This window comes from Propithecus coquereli, unplaced genomic scaffold, assembly GCF_000956105.1.
Source record: "Propithecus coquereli isolate 6110/MARCELLA unplaced genomic scaffold, Pcoq_1.0 Scaffold1, whole genome shotgun sequence".
NCBI lineage: Eukaryota > Metazoa > Chordata > Mammalia > Primates > Indriidae > Propithecus > Propithecus coquereli.
In genome coordinates, this window is record NW_012133857.1 from 12,657,296 (window position 1) to 12,676,727 (window position 19,432).

The 19,432-nt window shown below is 40.0% G+C and overlaps 1 protein-coding gene across 3 annotated transcripts in view; it reads right to left on the reverse strand.

Moving 5' to 3' along the window:
- The window catches only part of IP6K1 (inositol hexakisphosphate kinase 1), a 64,364-nt gene that overhangs the window by 35,179 nt on the left and 9,753 nt on the right, over window positions 1-19,432 (reverse strand). The window contains exon 2 of one of the 3 annotated variants that reach the window (XM_012638467.1): window positions 13,811-13,882. The gene's annotated coding sequence lies outside the window, so the exon portion shown is untranslated. Of the gene's footprint in view, window positions 1-1,630; window positions 1,715-13,810; window positions 13,883-19,432 lie in introns of those variants that run through there. The other 2 variants (XM_012638485.1, XM_012638477.1) reach the window with 2 other exon arrangements.

Sequence of the window (19,432 nt, forward strand, 5' to 3'; positions counted from 1 at the left end):
TCTTGCTCAGGGTGGTGTCGAACTCCTGAGCTCAAACAATCCGCCCGCCTCGGCCTCCCAGAGTGCTAGGATTACAGGCATGAGCCACCGCGCCCGGCCGAGACCATATCTTTTAAAAAAAAAAACACCAAGAGCATTTTCTGACAAATTTCACAAGCTACCCCTATTCATATGGAAGGGTAAAGGCCAAATGTAGCTAGATAGCAAATAGTCAAAGAATAATGAGAGATAAATTGCCCTCCCAGATAGCACAGCTTTTTATGAAATTATAGCAATTAAAATAGAGTGTGATATTTTGCAAAGAGAAGCAAGGAGGTCAAAAAACCAGAATAGAGATCTTAGAAACTGACACACAGCTAGGCACAGCAGCTCACACCTATAATCCTCAGTAACACGGGAGGCTGAGGTGGAAGGACTGCTTGAGCCCAGGAGTTCAAGGCTGCAGTGAGCTATGATCACCACTGCCCTCCAGCCTGGGAGGAAGAGCGAGACCCTATCTCTAAAAAACAAAATTAAAAAAGAAATTTAAGAAAAATTTAAGAAAGAAACTGACACACACTGACATGGGAGTGGAGTGTGTGACTGAGGCAGTATTGAAATCAACTGGGAAAAGATAATCTATGTCGAAAACAGAGCTAGAATAACTGGATGCATATACGAATAAATTACATCACTACCTCCGATAATACTCCAAAATAAATTCCCAATACATTAAGGACCTAAATGTGCAAATTAAAATTTAAGGTAATTAGGAAAAAATTCAAATGCCTTTTGACAAATGATTAGAGAAAATTCCATAAATAAGACATAAAACACACAAACCACAATGGAGAGCACTGACAAATCAGGCCACATTAAAATTAATTAACAGCTTTTATGCACTATAATTTACATACCATAAAATTTACTAAGTGTGCAGTGCAATGACTTTTAGTAAATTTATAGAGTTGTACAACCATCCCTCAAATTCAATTTTAAAACATTTCTATCACTCCAAAAGAACCCTCACGCCCACTTACAATCCCCCCTGTTCCCATCCCCAGCCACGCTAAAATTGTTTTTTTGTATAAGAGAACTGTAAGTAGGGCTGGGCGCAGTGGTTCACACCTGTAATCCTACCGCTCTGGGAGGCTGAGTCGGGAGGATAGCTTTAGGTCAGGAGTTTGAGACCAGCCTGAGCAAGAGCAAGACCCCATCTCTACTAAAAATAGAAAAAATTAGTTGGGCGTGGTGGCATATGTCTGTAGTGCCAGCTACTAGGGAGGCTGAGGCAGGAGGATCACTTGAGCCCAGGAGTTAAGACTGAGGTTGCAATGAACTATGAGGATGCCACCGTTGTCTAGCCAGGGCAACAGAGTGAGACTCTGTCTCGAAACAAAAAGAGAACTATAAGTGAAGACAAAAGTCAAACAGACTACGAGATGGTATTTGCAATGTTTATAACTGCAAAAAACTAATAAACAGAATATATGAAGATAACTTTAAGGCAATTCACAAAAGAGGAGGCTCAGATGGCCAATAAACATGTAAAAAGGATCCCCTCCCCACAAATAATCAGGGAAATGCAAATTAGAACAAGAAATGATTTCATTCCCGAAAGATTGGCACAAAATTAAAAATCTAAACATACCAAGCACTGGCCAACCAGAAAGAAATGGCTCCTTTCCTTTCCTGTTTATGGCAATCCATAAACCAAAGACGTGCACCATCCACAACCCAGCATGTGCCCAAGATGGCAGGTTCAAGGCTGTTTATTGCAGCACTATTGTAAAAGATAAATGGGAAACCACCTAAATGTACTTCAAGGGGAAAATGTATAAATGGGTATATACATAAACTGTATAGTACTGAATGATCTACATGTCAATATAAATAAATTTCAAAACCAAATTGGAAAAAGTTAAGAAATGGTATTACTAGTATGCCATTACTGTAATTTTTTAATCCATAAAACAGTATATACTATGAATTTATGAACACATATACATATATACTAACAAGAACAATTATATGGAATGGAAGGGTATGCACCAACTTTAGAGAGGAGAGAAAAGGAGGGGATTGGTATCTAGGAGGAAACAGGAATTTTAGCTCCATCTATAACTTCTTTCTAAAAAGTTTGAAGCAGTGGCTAATGCCTATAATCCTAGAGGCAGGAGGATCGCTTGAGGTCAGGAGTTTGAGACTAGCTAGAGCAAGAATGAGACCCCCATCTCTACTTAAAAAAAGAAAAATTAGCCAGGCATGGTGGCATGCACCTGTAGTCCCAACTACTCAGGAGGCTGAGGCAGGAGGACTGCTTGAGCCCAGGAGTTTGAGGTTGCGGTGAGCTACGATGACACCACTGCACTAACCTGGGAGACACCGTGAGACTCTGTCTCAGGAAAAAAAAAAAGTTTGAAGCAAATATGGTAAAATGTTAACATTTTAAAACCTATCTGTCAAGTACAATAGCTTTTTTCTCTGAACTTACATTTTATAAAAAACAAAACAAAACTTCTATTATGCTAAAAAAAAAAAACTTTGTGTCAATAAACAGTAAATGATAGGGGGGAAAAACACACTGTCAATGGTTCCAACGTTGGGTATGAATACTATCACAGTCCTGTGGGAGGTGGAAGAAAATATTAGAACTCCTTGATCTATTTTCTTCACTTGGCCTTCAAGCATCACACTCTCTTCATCTTCCTATTACTCAGTCTAGTTTACTGGTTCTTCTTCTTCTCAGTCCCTTAATGTTGAAGGCCCTGGGGCTCAGTCCTTGGTCCTCTTTCTTGAACACCAGATTCATATATCCAACTGCTTATTAAGTCTAGGAAGACTAAATTTAACACAGCCCAAAACAGAATCCATTCCTCCCCTCCTCAAAAAACACCCCTCTACCTATAGTATCCCCAACCCCATTTTTACAACTGCTCTCACTAAAAACCTGGTACTCGGCCGGGCGTGGTGGCTCACGCCTGTAATCCTAGCACTCTGGGAGGCCGAGGCGGTGGATTGTTCGAGCTCAGGAGTTCGAAACCAGCCTGAGCAAGAGCGAGACCCCGTCTCTACTAAAAATAGAAAGAAATTAATTGGACAACTAAAAAATATATAGAAAAAATTAGCCGGGCATGGTGGCACATGCCTGTAGTCCCAGCTACTCGGGAGGCTGAGGCAGGAGGATCGCTTGAGCCCAGGAGTTTGAGGTTGCTGTGAGCTAGGCTGATGCCATGGCACTCTAGCCCGGGCAACAGAGTGAGACTCTGTCTCAAAAAAAAAAACAAAAAAAAAAACCTGGTACTCACTCTTGATTTCTTTCTTTCTCTCAAACCCCACACCATGTAATCCTACCAACTGCACCTTCAGAGCACATCTAGAATCTAACCACTTCTCAAAACCTCCAATGCCACCATCCTGGTGTGATCCCCAACACCTTTCACTTCCTAACTAGCCTCCTTGCTTCCATCATGGCCTTCCAGTCTGTTCTCAACACAGCAGCCACAGTGATTCTGCTAAGAGGATAAGCCAGGTGCAGTGGCTCATGCCTATAATCCTAGCACTCAGGGAAGCCAAGGTGGGAGGATTGCTTGAGCTCAGGAGTTTGAGACCAGCCTGACCAAGAGCAAGACCCTGTCTCTACCAAAAGTAGAAAAAATTAGCCAGATGTGGTGGCACGCCTGTAATCCCAGCTACTCGGGAGGCCGAGGCAGGAGGATCGTTTGAGCCCAGGAGTTTGAGGCTGTAGTGAGCTATGACAATGCCACTGCACTTTAGCCAGGGTGACAGAGTGAGACCCTGTCTAAAAAAAAAAAAAAAAAAAAAATGAGAGAGCATGTGACTTCTTTGATCAAAATCCTGTAATGGGCCCCTCTCTTCCATGTTTCCCGGGTACGTGGCCACCATGGCATCCAGCAAGGAGGATGACACCGATGGGAGCACCTTGGAGGCCAGTGAGGAGAGGGAGGCCACAGGCAAGAGGAAGCACCTTGGCTTCTTGGCCACCACTTGGCTCACTGTCTAAAACATTGCCATGACCACCGGGCAGTTGGTTCTGGCTATTGTCATGGCACGTTTTTATGCGGAAAAACGAACACACAGTGGTTTATATAAAAGTATTCAGAAAACACTTAAATTTTTCCAGACATTTGCTTTGCTTGAGATATAATTTTTTTTTTGAGACAGAGCCTCGCTCTGTCGCCCTGGCTAGAGTGCACTGGCGTCCTCGTAGCTCACCGGTACTCTCCATCCTCTTTCATATGCTCTACTTTTTCTTTTTTCATGGCACTTATCCCCTTCTCACATATCATATACTGTACTTACTGATGATGTCTATTGTTTATTATTTATTATTACAATGTCAGCTTCATGAAGATATCCTAAGTGCCCAAAGCAGTGCCCAACACATGGTAGTCACACAATAAATACAGCTGAATAAATGAATGTATGTTTATGATGTACTTAACAGTTGTATACAATAGCATAAGTATATAACATGTGAAAAAATGTTTTTGAAAAGTTTTTTTTTTAAATATTAGGGTTGTAAACCAAAAAAGTTTACAAACTTCTAATCTAGACCTACCAAAACCAGAACAAAGAGGAAACGTGGTTTTACAAAGAACAAAGTATGTTGGCCACGTGACAGAATTCCAAATCTGCAAATAAAGAGAATATAAAATTCTGTGTCTAAAAAGATTTGATATATGAAAGAAAAACAGGTTTAAATATACCTGGGTAAGAATAGCAACAATAACAACAAAAATCTACACAAAATATAGAAGAAAAAAGAAGATAGCGTATAAGGAAGGGGATTATACTGTTTTTATCTATAATACAAAAGAGAAACACAGGGGTAAAAAAATCAGGCAAACACACAAATAATCTCAAGTATAAAAGATAAACCAGACCAAAGAACTTGTTGAAGCGAATTTAGGAGATACAATGTAAATAGCGTTTTTCTGGTTTATCTGTTTTAATTCAATAACACAGCAAGCCAGAAAGTGGCAATGAATAAAAAGCCCTGACAAAGAAAGAGAAATTGTAATCAGATATGGCACCAAACAAGGTCAGGACTATTTTTAAGAACTAGGAAGGCACTGTCTCCACAGCAATTGCAAGACAATACCTGGCCACCAGATTCTTTAGTCAGGAGGGCACGGACACATACTAAAAATGTAGATAAGCAGGCATGCACTCCAAGAAGCTCAGTTAGAATTCCAAATTCTGTGGCCAACGTATTTTTATAGTCTCAGATTAACCACTTGGGTTTGATATGCAATCTTTTTATAAAGTGAAGCATCCTTGGTATCTTTGCATTTCATAGGTATTTTAGCAAATTTCTTCAGAATTTCATTAAAAATTGGTTGATAAATGCAGTATTTCTATTAACCTCTCTAAAATTAAATATATCCACTTAAGCACTAAAAGTTATCATGACAAAGTATCAATGCCCCTTAAAAAAAATCATAAAATTTGTTTTTTCAGATTAAAGTCAAACCTGGGGCCGGGCGTGGTGGCTCACGCCTATAATCCTAGCACTCTGGGAGGCCGAGGCAAGTGGATTGTTTGAGCTCAGGAGTTTGAGACCAGCCTGAGCAAGAGTGAGACCCTGTCTCTACTAAAAAAATAGAAAGAAATTAGGTGGACAACTAAAAATATATATAAAAAATTAGCTGGGCATAGTGGCGCATGCCTGTAGTCCCAGCTACTCGGGAGGCTGAGACAGTAGGATTGCTTGAGCCCACGAGTTTGAGGTTGCTGTGAGCGAGGCTGACGCCACGGCACTCCAGCTCGGGCAACAGAGTGAGACTCTGTCTCAAAAAAAAAAAAAAAGTAAAGTCAAAGTTGGTAAGTCAGGAATGCTAAGTAAAATTCTGGCAAGAGTTTTTTTGGTTTTGGCAAATGTGTCTTTGTTTTGTTTTTTTACGGTCTAATACAATCCAAGGGAAAAATAACAACATTACTCTAACTAAAAAGAACACAATAAACTGGTAAGTCACTAACAGAAAAGAACAACACATAAAGCTTGGGTTACAGAGCTCTGGATTCTATGAAAACTAATTTCTAATTAATTTCAAAAATAAAGACACATTGATATGGACTCTGACAGGAAAAGATACCAAAAGATCTTTAAATTCATGAACAAAAAAAATATAACAGAAAACTAACATGAAAACATGTTTGTTCTCTAAAGCATACAAGGGAACCTAATGCTTTCTTACAGTCAAGTCCATTCTTACCTTCGCATATGAGACTGTAGGCATTGATACAGATTAGATATACTTACAAGGGTGAGAGAACACCCCTCCTTCCCTTCCCTTACCCTCATGGATTTTTTTTTCTAGCAGATGCTCACAAATCTCTCCTTTGAGGAAGAGGGAAACATAGGAAACGTTCTTGACATATGTAGGGCTGCCAACCTAAGCCTGCCGTTCCAATCTACCAGGGACTGGTACTTTTCATCTAAAAACCAGAAATGTGTACATTGGTCTGGAACAATCTGGGAGAAGAAGAAAGGGGAAAAGGCTTAATGGAATCTATTTTGTTGCCTCCAGAGAAGAGATGAGGGATTTAGATTCTTGGGTTCTATCCCAGGGGGAGGAAACCATGGCATCCTGAGGCCACCTGGCTAAGAGCAAACAGGGAGCAAGGAAAAAAGAAAACTTGGCAGGGGGGCCTGAGATATGCCAGTCCAAGGAACAGCCAGGACAGAATTTTAATTTAGAACAAGGAAAGAATCTAGAGTCCAGTGAACCTCTTTCCTGTTTTTACTGGGTTTCTAAAGATTAGAAACCTATGCTTCCCCAGATATATTTCTTTAGTAAAGACTTTTTTGAAAACGGCTGTCTCAACTTTGCTAAGAAGTGGGGGAAAAAAGGGTATTTGAGGACAGAATTTTAAGAACAGAGGTCCGAAGTGATATAGGAGAAATAAAAATGAGAAAGCACCAAAAGAAAGGAGAAACAAACATGCCCCATTCTTCTCACCTTAAACGTTCTCTGCTCACAATTATGCTTTAACAAGAAGCCACAAGATTATCTGTGCTGTGACTAAATAGTACAGGGGAACCATACTTGAATCAGCTAAGTCTCACCTAGCACATTTACAAATGAATCTAAATATGGCCAAACCTAGAAAGCACATATGGAGAAGGATGGGAGAAGTGGTCCTAAAAGAAACACAAAACCACGGAACACTAATAAGACTAGCTAAACTGCTAAAATATGGAATGAGGAGCTTCTTGGACTTATTTCCTAGCACCACTTACACTGAAGACCAAAGCTGAAGAAAGAAGCTTCTGCACAACTCAAAGAAAGATACAAAGGGACAGTCCCAGGCCTGTTCTCATAACCTAGGTTTCGGGCATGACTGGTAAACTCTGGTCCCTTTTCTTCACCTCTATCCTATTGTAGCTCAACTAAAAGAGAAGCTGAGCACAGCCGGGGCAAGCCGCTGAGGCAAAGGTAAACAAACTTTAAGGTTACTGGGAGGTGTACATACCTCCCTACTGGGGAATTTTCCCTCATCATATCTTTTGAATAAAATCTGCTCTATTTCAGAACAGAAACCAAAGAACAATAATTCTTGTCACTCATCCTAATTTCAATGATCTCTAACAGTGGTTATTCCAGATACACATCTGTTTCCTTATATTAGTAATATTCACGTGTGTTCTACTATTGGAAGTAAAAGATTGAAATAAAATTTCTTACACCTAGGAGAGGTAAAGCCAAAGCTCTGGTCACACCATTGACCTTTTTAGGCTTCATTCAGAATCCCTCATCAAAGATGGTTACTAGCTTAAAACAAGAAACTCTCCAGAGTAAGGAACGATGCAACCATGAAATAAGCTCCTGTCTTTCCATGGTGTTCCAATGACATCACAAAACTGTCAGAATTCCAAAAGGGCTTTAAATCACTAAATTCTGTACTATTTTAAAAGAGGTACCAAAAGACAACACACATCTAAAAATCAGATACGGCTACAATCTAGAGGACTCTTCCTTTGGGTGTAAAATCACACACTTAATGTAATCCTAGCTCTCTGGGAGGCCGAGGTGGGCAGATTGTTTGAGCTCAGGAGTTCGAAACCAGCCTGAGCAAGAGCGAGACCCCGTCTCTACTAAAATTAGAAAGAAATTAATTGGACAACTAAAAATATACAGAAAAAATTAGCCGGGCATGGTGGCGCAGGCCTGTAGTCCCAGCTACTCGGGAGGCTGAGGCAGGAGGATCGCTTGAGCCCAGGAGTTTGAGGCTGTGAGCTAGGATGACGCCACGGCACTCTAGCCCGGGCAACACAGTGAGACTCTGTCTCAAAAAAAAAAAAAAATCACACATTTAAATGTCTTGATGCTCCATTATTCTGAAGACATATCTGAAAATGTAACAAAAGATCAAATTCTTCAGAAATGGACATTTAATTGTATTCTGCTGTAGCTGGGGAATAAGGTGAGGTACACACCACAAAATATATAGCTCCAGTGAGTTTTACTCTTTTGGGATAACCTGCTGCTACTCCCACATAGGAGCTGGGGCCAGTTCAGGTTCTCACCTCCTAGGATCATGCTCCTGTCATTCCATGTTCCTGCCTTCCTGTTGGACCTCTCCTCCTCAAGAACTATAGGGCATAACTTCTTATGTAGTTAGACATTTAGAAAACAACGTAAGGAGATTTCAGGGCACAAACTCTGTAAGAATTCCCTCCTTTTAGATACCACATAATCCTAGAGGGACATTAACAACAATCTATTTGAATATCCATCATGTAGATAAAGATTTTATTAGCAGGTACCCAGAAGCAGATCAGCAACATGCAAAGTGGAAGAGAGTGTGGGGAAAGCCTATAAACAGAAGAGGTAAATGACCAGTATAACGCCTCACAAAATGCGATCAGGTTTGACTGCTTCAAGCAGATTAGATTCCAGCTATCTTCTAACCCTTCAGTGAAACACCAGAACTACTACTTTTAAGCACTTTAAACATTAGAAAAACATTTCTATGTACCTCAGACCACCCATAGTTCCAGACAGAGGGGGACTAACTTTCATCCACACAAACCCATCAACAACTTCCCAACTTAGAAAAGTGGAAAGATGGCTTCAAAGATATGTCATTCCCTTAAGAGCAGGTTCCAAACCTCTCTGCTCTCACAGCTTCTTTTCCTGACTTTCATGTGACATGAAGAATTAAACAGCCTGAACATGTAGAGCTCTCAAGATTCTGGGAGTCAGAAACATTGTGAAAAAAAAATAGAGAGTGGAACTCAACCTGGAAGCAAGCATACATTCCACAATTAGCAAGTTGTGTACTCTTCGATATTCCAATTCACCTATTTTCCCTGTCAATAAATTATACTTGAGACTACTTATCTACTTCTCAGAGAGAGGTAATGTATGAGAGAATACTTTAAAAGTACATGCTATACTGATGCAGCTAAAGCAATGCTAAAGTTTTAAAGCTTTAGAAGTATAAGACATAAAATTAATGACCTAAGGTTCTCCTTAAGACAGAAAAAGAACAAAGTACCCCAAAGTAAGTAGAAGAAAGGAAATAATAAAGATATAAGCAGAATTCAGTAAAACAGAAAAAAGAAAAAATAAGAGAAAATTAATAAGGCCAAAAGTCTTTTGGAAAACAATCAATAAAACTGATAAACCGTCAAAGAAAGTGATCAATAAAAAAAGAAGACAAAAATTATCACTATTAGGAATGAAAAAAGGGATCTCAATACAGATCCCACAGGCATTAAAAGACTAACAAGGGATGGCCAGTGTGGTGGCTCACACCTGTAATCCTAGCACTCTGGGAGGCCAAGGTGGGAGGACTGCTTGAGCTCAACAGTTCAAGATCAGCCTGAGCAAGAGCAAGACCCTGTCTCTATAAAAAAAAAAAATTAACATTAGCCAGGCATGGTGGAGCACTCCAGTAGCCCCAGCTGCTCAATAGGCTGAGGCAGGAGGATCCCTTGAGCCCAGGAATTTGAGGTTACAGTGAGCTATGTTCATACCACCTTACTCCAGCTTGGGCAACAGAGTGAGACCCTGTCTCAAAAAAAAAAAAAAAAAAAGAGCCACGTGCAGAGGCATATATCATAAGGAACCGAGGCCTCCTGCCAATAGCTATGTGAGTAAATTATCTTGGAAATTGATCCACTAGCCCCAGACAAGCCTTCAGGTGACTGCAGCCCCAGGAGACATCTTAACTAAACCTTCATGACAGACTGTGAGCCAGAACCACCCAGACAAGCTGCTCCTGAATTCCTAACCCTCAGAAATTGAGGTAATAAATGTTGCTGTTTTAAACTGCTAATTCTTAGAGTAATTTGTTACATAGCAATAGATAACAAATACAAGAGTCTTTTCAACAAATGTTGCTGGTACTGTAACAAACAGATACCCATGTGGGGGAAAAAAATGAACCTCAACCCCAATCTCACACAATACACAAAAATTAATTTAAGGTAGATCAGAGATCTAAATGTAAAAAGCCAAAATTATAAAACTTCTAGGTGAAAACACAAAGAATAAAGTTGTATAATTCATATTACCTGACCAAGATTTGCTAGAAATCTCCAAGACTCACAAGTAGGCAAAGATTCCTCAGACAGGACACAGAAAGCAAACCATACAAGAAAATATTGATAAATCAGACTTCATCAAAATTAAAAACATCTGGCCAGGCATGGTGGCTCACACCTGTAATCCTAGCACTTTGGGAAGTCGAAGCCGGAGGACCACTTGAGGTCAGGAATTCGAGACCAGCCTGGGCAAGAGAGAAACACCGTCTCTACAAAAAATAGAAAAATTAGCTGGGTGTGGTGGCACATGCCTGTAGTCCCAGCTACTGAGGAGGCTGATGCAGGAGGATCACTTGAGCCCAGGAGTTTGAGGTTGCAGTGAGCTAAGATGACGCCACTGCACTCCAGTGGGGGCCAACAGAGACCAGACCATGTCTCAAAAAAAAAAAAAAAAAAAAATTAAAAACGTCTGATCTTTAAAATATACCAATAAGAAAAATAGGCAAGTCACCATGGACTGAAAGAAAATATTCACAAAACATATATCTGAGTAATATCCAAAATATATAAACAGCTCCTAAAACTCAGTAATTAAAAAACAAAAAAAACACCGGGCACCTTGGTGCATGCCTATAATCCCAGCTACTCAGAAGATTGAGGCAGGAATTATCACTTGAGCCCAGGCGTTTGAGTTCAGCCTGGGTAACATAGCAAGACTCTGTCTCTAAAGATAAAAATTTTTAAAAAAAGAAAAAAAATGAATTTTTTTAAATGGGAAAAATATTTGAATAAAATACTTCACAAAGGAAGCCATACAAAGACCATTAAGTACAGGAAAAAGTGCTCAACATCATTAACTTTCAGGTAAATGAAAATTAAAACCACCACAAGGGCCAGGCATGGTGGTTCATGCCTATAATCCTAGCACCCTGAGGTGGCAGGAGGATCCCTTGAGCCCAGGAGTTTGAGGTTGCAGTGAGCTATATTATGCCACAGCACTCTAACCAGGGCGACAGAATGAGACTTGGTCTCAAAAAAAAAAAAAATAGTGGTTAAAGTAAAAACACTGATAATATACTAAACGTTGCTGAGGATGTGGAATGACCACAACTCTCATACATTATTGGTGGGAGTAGAAAAACGGTACAACCATTTTGAAAAAGGTGTTAGTTTCTTATAAAACTAGACATATAACTACCCTATGATATAGCAATTCTACTCCCCTAAAGAGAAATCAAAACTTGTACAAAAAAATTCAGAGAAGATTTACTCATAAGGCAAACAGGAAACAGGCCAGACATACATCACAAACAAACTGTAGTGTTCATGCAATGAAATACGACATAGCAATAAAATCCTTTTTATTTTAAACTACTGATAAAGAAACAGCATGGATAAATTAAAACATTATACTGTGTGAAAGAAGCCTTACAAAAGAGTACATGCAGTACAATTCCATTTATATAAAGTTTCAGAACGGGCCGGGCGGGGTGGCTCACGCCTGTAATCCTAGCACTCTGGGAGGCCGAGGCAGGCGGATTGTTTGAGCTCAGGAGTTCGAAACCAGCCTGAGCAAGAGCGAGACCTCTTCTCTACTAAAAATAGAAAGAAATTAATCGGACAACTAAAAATATACAGAAAAAACTAGCCGGGCATGGTGGCGCATGCCTGTAGTCCCAGCTCCTCGGGAGGCTGAGACAGAAGGATTACTTGAGCCCAGGAGTGTGAGGTTGCTGTGAGCTAGGCTGACGCCACGGCACTCACTCTAGCCAGGGCAAAAGAGTGAGACTCTGTCTCAAAAAAAAAAAAAAAAAAAGTTTCAGAACAGGCCAAACTGATCTATCACGAAAAAAATCAGAGCAGAGGTTATCTTTGGCTAGAACAAAATGGTAGTTTAAATCAATCCCTGTATAAAAAAAACAAATTTAAAACATAGGGTGGTAATAACCAAGAGTATCCTGTTGAAAAAAATGCTTATTAAGTTGTTCACATAACTTTAACAGCAGTTTGCCAGTTATCAATGTATTGCCTCTTAGCACCAAAACCATCCTTCATTGCCTGCTCTGCAAAAATGGAGATGAGCCCATTAAATATTTTTCCTTTGCCAGCTGATGTTAAGCTTTTTCAGTAGAGGATATTGGAGAAACAGTGCAAAAGAAAGAAGCTTTTCTTTCTAGTACCCATTATGCTCCTCTCACCAGGTCCCCACTACCCAGTCAGCTGCCCTGGTGTCCAGACACTGTTAACTAACTCCCACAGTGGCCTGGCTTTCTCTGACACCTCACTCAAGCGGTTTCATCGCAGAGTGCCCTAGGCAAAACACCTTCTTGTAAATGGCTTTCTCCACCATCCCAGAGGGTAGATTTCCAGCAAGTTCCAGAGGGTTCATTTCCAGCATGTTCTGCCAGCATGGCACAATTACTTTCTTTGCCATCTAGTTAGGCATGGCCATGCCCTCCCCTCCAACAAAGTATATATCTCAGCCCTGGGAAGGTGTCTTCCTTGAACACTCTGTATCAGACCTAGGGGTAGTAGCTGCTCCTCTATATAGTCTTCCTATATTCTTGAGAGTTTTACTTCTGACTAGCCAACCCCTCATTACTTTGGTCTCTGTTATAGGTAATAATTCTTTATATAATCCCAATTCTACCAACGAAAAGTAATAGTGTAAACAGCCAAGTTAACACGCTTAAGGTCCAAGTGGCCTGGTACACTCTGCTTCATGAAGATGTTTGCTTCACTTAATGTTTGGCTCCCTGAGGCCAAAGTCAGCACATTCTTTGGAGATACTTGTGAAATACCTAATACAACCACATATTAATATTTTATAATATATCTTCCCAAACAGAGAAGATACTTTTTTTTTTTTTTTAGAGAAAAATCTCACTCAATCACCCAGGCTGGAGTACAGTGGCTCAGTCATAGCTCACTGAAGCCTCCAAGCACATGCCACCACACTCAGCTAATTTTTTTTTTTTTTTTTTTGGAGACAGAGTCTCAATGTTGTCCAGGCTGCTCTCAAGCTCCTGCTTCAAGCAATCCTCTTGCCTCAGCCTCCCAAAGGGCTAGGATTATAGGCGTGAGCCACTGCACCCAGACAAGAAACTTAACATTCACTATATTTTCTATACTAATGAACTCACTTTAATTTTTACAGCATTGTCTCCATGAAGAATACCAAAAACAGTGAACCAAAACAGGCTATGTACATTCTGTGCTTGCCTGAAATATCTAGTGTGCTGCTTAGCCCTGACCCACACAACATCTTCCCATTGAACAGAAATGTTTATAAATAAGTTTCACATTACTCACCGCCAAACCAATTTTTTGTCCAAACAGCAACTATAAATTCTTCAAATCAATCAGGCACCATTAGAATAAAATCTGCAAAAAAAAAAAAAAAAAAAAACTTTTTAAAAGTATTTATATAATCAAATACATACCGAGTGCCCACAACAAGTAAGAGACCCTGTAGAACAAATATTGTACTAATAAGACAAACACAGTTTCTGCCTTTAGAGAACTGAAAGTCAGGGTGGAAGGCAAGTAAAGATGACAGGTAAATAAGCAATTTTAATAGCGTATAAGGTAAATGGTACGATTAATGTACTCTGTATCAGGAGTGGCCATCAACCAAGAAGGATGACGAGGGTCCAGAAAGGCTTCTTAAAGGGTATGAAATCTAATCTAAGATCTGAAAGAGGGGAAAAAACAGCAAAAATAAGAACATGGGCAAAGGCTCAGAAGGGAGAGGTGATAATCACCGGAAACATCTGAAGCTGAAGGGTTAAAGGTTAAGAGACACAATTAGAGAGACTGATAAAAGCCAGATGGTGAAGTGCCTCATCTACCAGAATCAGGAGTCCTGACCCTGAGAGGACCAGGAAGTCACTGAAGAGCTTTAACAGAAGGTCAAGAGCTCAGATTTGCCCTGGCCACAGTGTGGAGCAGATTGGAGCAGGTAAGACTGTAACAGTCAAACCAAACCATTCCCAAAATAGTTTTGAAAAACTAAATCAAGACATATGTTAACCACCTGACAAGCTTCTCTTCTACCTGATCAACTCTATGAGGCAGGAAAAGTAGGTATCATGAATCCAATATTACAAGTAGTAGAAAGAGAAGTCAGCTGACTCACTTAAGGTGGCACAGCTAGAAAGCATATACTAAAAACATCAGCATTCACATTCCTTGCCTAGTTCCTATGAGAACGCCAAGATGTCTTTTCAGTCTAGTGTGAAGAGGCAAGCATCACTCAGTGCAGAGCTGAATGAGGTTAGCACTCTTGGTAGTACACTTGTAGGATGATTTCCTCAGACAGTTTACTGCCTTTGCAAAATGATGTGGGAAACCTTTCAGACACTAGAGATGACACTCTCCATGCTCCCCCACACTACAGGGAACCAAGGCCACAGAGTGTGAGAAGAGAGAATGAATGGTCAGGATGCCAGTTTCAAAACAGGCTTGGAGTTAACCTACAGTGTGTCCTTAAGAAAGTATTAATATTAATAATTTACTCTCTCTGTACAACTTTGGTCATCACCTAAAACCTGAATACAACAATTGCTGAAGTCCCCACATTCTAAAAAATGTCTAAGATTCTGTAACTATCCCACCTATAGAAAGAATGGTATCCTAGTAACCTTCGCATTATAGCTCCTATGTTTTCAAGGGTGCTAATATAATTCTGTAATACTCAGTAAATACTTAGTGCTGACAACCAGCATCAATGTCCATGGTCAGGAGAAAAATGTTCTGAGAAGAGAGACTGAAAATAACAAATAAGAGGGAAAAAACCCATCTAAATCCAGTAGTGGTTACTTGCATTATAAAAGTAACTTATAGGCCTGGTGCGATGACTCATGTCTGTAATCCTACAACTCTGGGAGGCTGAGGTGGAAGGAGTTTGAGGTCAGGAGTTCGAGACCAGCCTCAGCAAGAAGCAAGACCTCATCTCTACCAAAAATAGAAAAAATTAGCCGGGCATGGTGGCACGGGCCTGTAGTCCCAGCTACCAAGGAGGCTGAGGCAGGAGGATCGCTTGAGCCCACGAGTTGGAGGTTGCCGTGAGCTATGATGACACCACTGCACTCCACCTGGGGTGACAGAGCGAGACTGTCTCAAAAGAAAAAGAAAAAACTAACTTATAAGTCAATTCAAAAGAGATGATCTACCACCCTCCCCAATGCTCTACACTGGCAGGGGAACAAACTTGTTGGTGTAACTTCAACCACCAGGACAATGCTATAATTCAGATACAAGGCCTCTGTGGGGCTCCACTGATGATATTTAAGACAAAATTCCAATTTTTTTACAAAGAAAAGCTGAAGTAATAATATACGAAAACAAAATTATTGATATGAGAATAAAGTGCAGCAAAGACTGCCAGTATACCAGGGCCACTCACGTAGTCTTCAGCGGACACAGCAATCAGATTGGTTGCAAGGACCAAAAAGTACTACTACTCCCAAAGGGCTCCAAATGAGCGGAGAGGAGAAGCAAAGTCCCCTGGCTGGCTTTTATGGTTTACTAAGTCAAACGAACAATTACAGAACCAATCATCTGAACATTCTCTAATGAAGGATTTTAGCCTAATTTCAGGTTGTATGAAGACTAGAAAACTTACCTGCTCTATTCAATAGGTATGACCCTAACTATAGTTTTATACTTAAAAAGATAAAATTCTTAAAGGAGAGTTGGTTTTGAAAAGGAACTTATGATACCTCATGATACTTTGCTGGTGTTTTCTTATAAACCCTCAGATTCTTTTTTTTTTTTTTTTTTTTTTCCTGAGACAGAGTCTCACTCTGTTGCTCGGGCTAGAGTGCCATGGCATCAGCCTAGCTCACAGCAACCTCCAACTCCTGGGCTAAGCAATCCCCCTGCCTCAGCCTCCTCAGTAGCTGAGACTACAGATATGCACCACCACACCTGGCTAATTTTTTCTGTTTTTAGTAGAGACGGGGTCTTGCTCTTGTTCAGGCTGGTCTCGAACTCCTGAGCTCAAGCGATCCTCCTGCCTCGGCCTCCCAGAGTGCTAGGATTATAGGTGTGAGCCACCGCACCCAGCCTCAGATTCTTGATAAAGATTTTTACCATAGAAACTTCATTTACCAAGACATTTTACCAACAGCTCCAAGATGTAGGCTCTCAGCAGCCCACATGGGCCAGTATTTCAATAAGGGCCACAAACTAGCAACAAGATTTGCTCAACAGCACAGATTACATTTTCCCACGTAAAATGATTACCTACCCAAGAGCCCAATTTTCCAGATATTATGCAAGGGTGCAAAGCTGTTTTAAAGGAAAAGAAAAGTTGCCTACACTTAACAGATGAAGAAACTAAAGCACACAGAAGATAAGCAGATGAAAGCCAAAGCAGAAAATGAAGAAAATTGTATCTGGTCCTCCTTGTAATAGGTTCTGAATTTAAAAGTCCATCTAAATTCATGACAAATATAAAATGCCATGTTACTTTTCTTTAAAAGAACTGTTCTTTTAAAAAATAAATAATAAAAAGAGCTTTTTGTTCTAAGGAAAACACAAACATCAAGATCTATTTTGTATAAAAACAGTTACACAGATGTTTAGAGCAGCTTTATTCATAATTGTCAAGACTTGGAAGCAACCAAGATGTCCTCAATAGGCAAATGGATAAACTGGTACAGAAAATGAAATATTATTCAGTGCTAAAAATAAATGAGCTATCAAGCTATGAAAAGAAAAGGAGAAACCTTAAATGCATATTACTTATTACTAAATGAAAGCAGTCAATCTAAAAAGGCTACATACTGTATGATTCCAACTATGTATCATTCTGGAAAAGGCAAAACTATGGAGATGGGCCGGATGTGGTGGCTCAACCCTATAATCCCATACTTTGGAAGTCCAAGGTGGGAGAATCACATGAGGCCAGGGGTTCAAGACCCACCCCCCCCCGCCCTGGGCAACACAATGAGACCCCATCTCTACAAAAAAATTTTAAAAACTTAAAAATAGCTGGGCATAGTGGCACATACTTATAGTCCCCACTACTTGGGAGGGTGAGGCAGGAGGATCACTTGAACTAAGGAGTTCAAGGCTGCAACTGAGCTATGATCATGCCTCTGCACTCCAGCCTGGGCGATAGAACCAGACCACCCTGCTTCTTAAAAACAAACTAACAAAAAAAAACTATGGAGATGATAAAAAGATCAGTGGTTGCCAGGGAACAGGAGGGAGGAAAAGATAAATAGGTAGAGCACAGAAGATTTTTAGGGCAGTAAAACCATTCTGTATACTATGATGGACACATGTAATCACATGTAACTACACATTTGTGAGAAGCCAAAAAATGTACAATACCAAGAGTGAACCCTAATGTAAACTATGGACTTTGGATGATAATGACCTGTCAATGTATGTTTATCAATTATAACAAATCTGGTATGAGATGTTGATAGTGGGAGAGGCCATGCATGTGTCAGAGCAGGGGGTATATGGAACTCTCTGTACCTTCCATTCAACTTTGCTGTGAATCTAAAACTGCTCTAAAAAATAAAACCTATCATACAAAAACAATATTTAATTTTTCTAATTTTTATCTTGGTGGTTATTACATAGGTGCATACCTATGTAAAAAAAATCACCAAGTTTTATTCATTTCATATGAATTTTATACCTCAATAAGAGTCATTCAAAAAGAAAACAAAAATTTAACAGGGCAAACTAATCATTTGACGGGGGAAAATCTGTGCTTAAACTAACACTGGAAGGCAGAGCCTGTCTATCTTACAAGGCATAGGCATTGTCTGAAAACTAATACTCCCTGGCTGTGTGGCCTGAATATCTTAATCTCAGTTTCCTCCTGTGTAAAATGAGTGTACCACTACTTGTCTCATAGGGCTGATAAAACAGAAATTCCTTCTCTCATCCACTTATTTAAAAGAAAAACACACAGATCAGGAACTAAAGATTCCAATCAAGTGAGAGGAATATTACATACTGCTTCTCTTCTAACAAGTGATAAGAAATACAGTAAACTATAAGTAAAAATATAGACACAAATACTTTACTAAAATGCCTTCAAAAGACACAGTACTTAAAGAATAATCTTCTTACTTCAACCAACTCGTATGTCAGTTTCATTCCTCTTAATCCCCATCCTACCTTATCCAGAAAGTATCATCTTACCAGCTCCATAAGAATCATTTAATTCCTGAAGAGATGTGGGAAGCTTTAAGAGGGCTCTGATAACCAAGTTCTTGGCTACAAAGAAACTAATCACTGAACACCGGCCCAAGAAATCAATGATGAAACAGAATTAAATATTCCAGGCTGAGATACTTGTAAATAGGCAACCTGTGGAAATGACCTTTAATAGGAGGGGGAATTTAAGGGATGAATACTCATCACCAAAAGCACTGTCTATGGCTCCCAGAAATTGGTGTATAGAACACTTAGCTAGAGCTCTTTGACACAAAAGACTATACAGTCAATTCCCAATACTGATGATAGTTATATTCCATAGAGTCATTGTGTACACTGGATTATAGAATATTGAACCACTGCACCTACATACAGTGAGTGGAAATTCCTGTGAGCCACTGGCCACAATATTTTCATCAACCCACCATTATATAACTTTCTAGATCTGCATACATATAATATAAAATCTTTTATGTACGCTTCTGTTTAAAGACACCTTACTGGCCGGGCAAGGTGGCTCTCACCTGTAATCCTAGCACTCTGGGAGGCGGAGGCAGGAGGACTGCTTGAGGTCAGGAGTTTGAGACCAGGCTGAGCACCAGCTACTAAAAATAGAACAAACTAGCTGGGTGTGGTGGTGCACACCTGTAATCCCAGCTACTCAGGAGGCTGAGGCAGGAGAATTGCTTGAGCCCAGGAGTTTGACGTTGCTGTGAGCTAGGCTGACACCATGGCACTCTGGCCCAG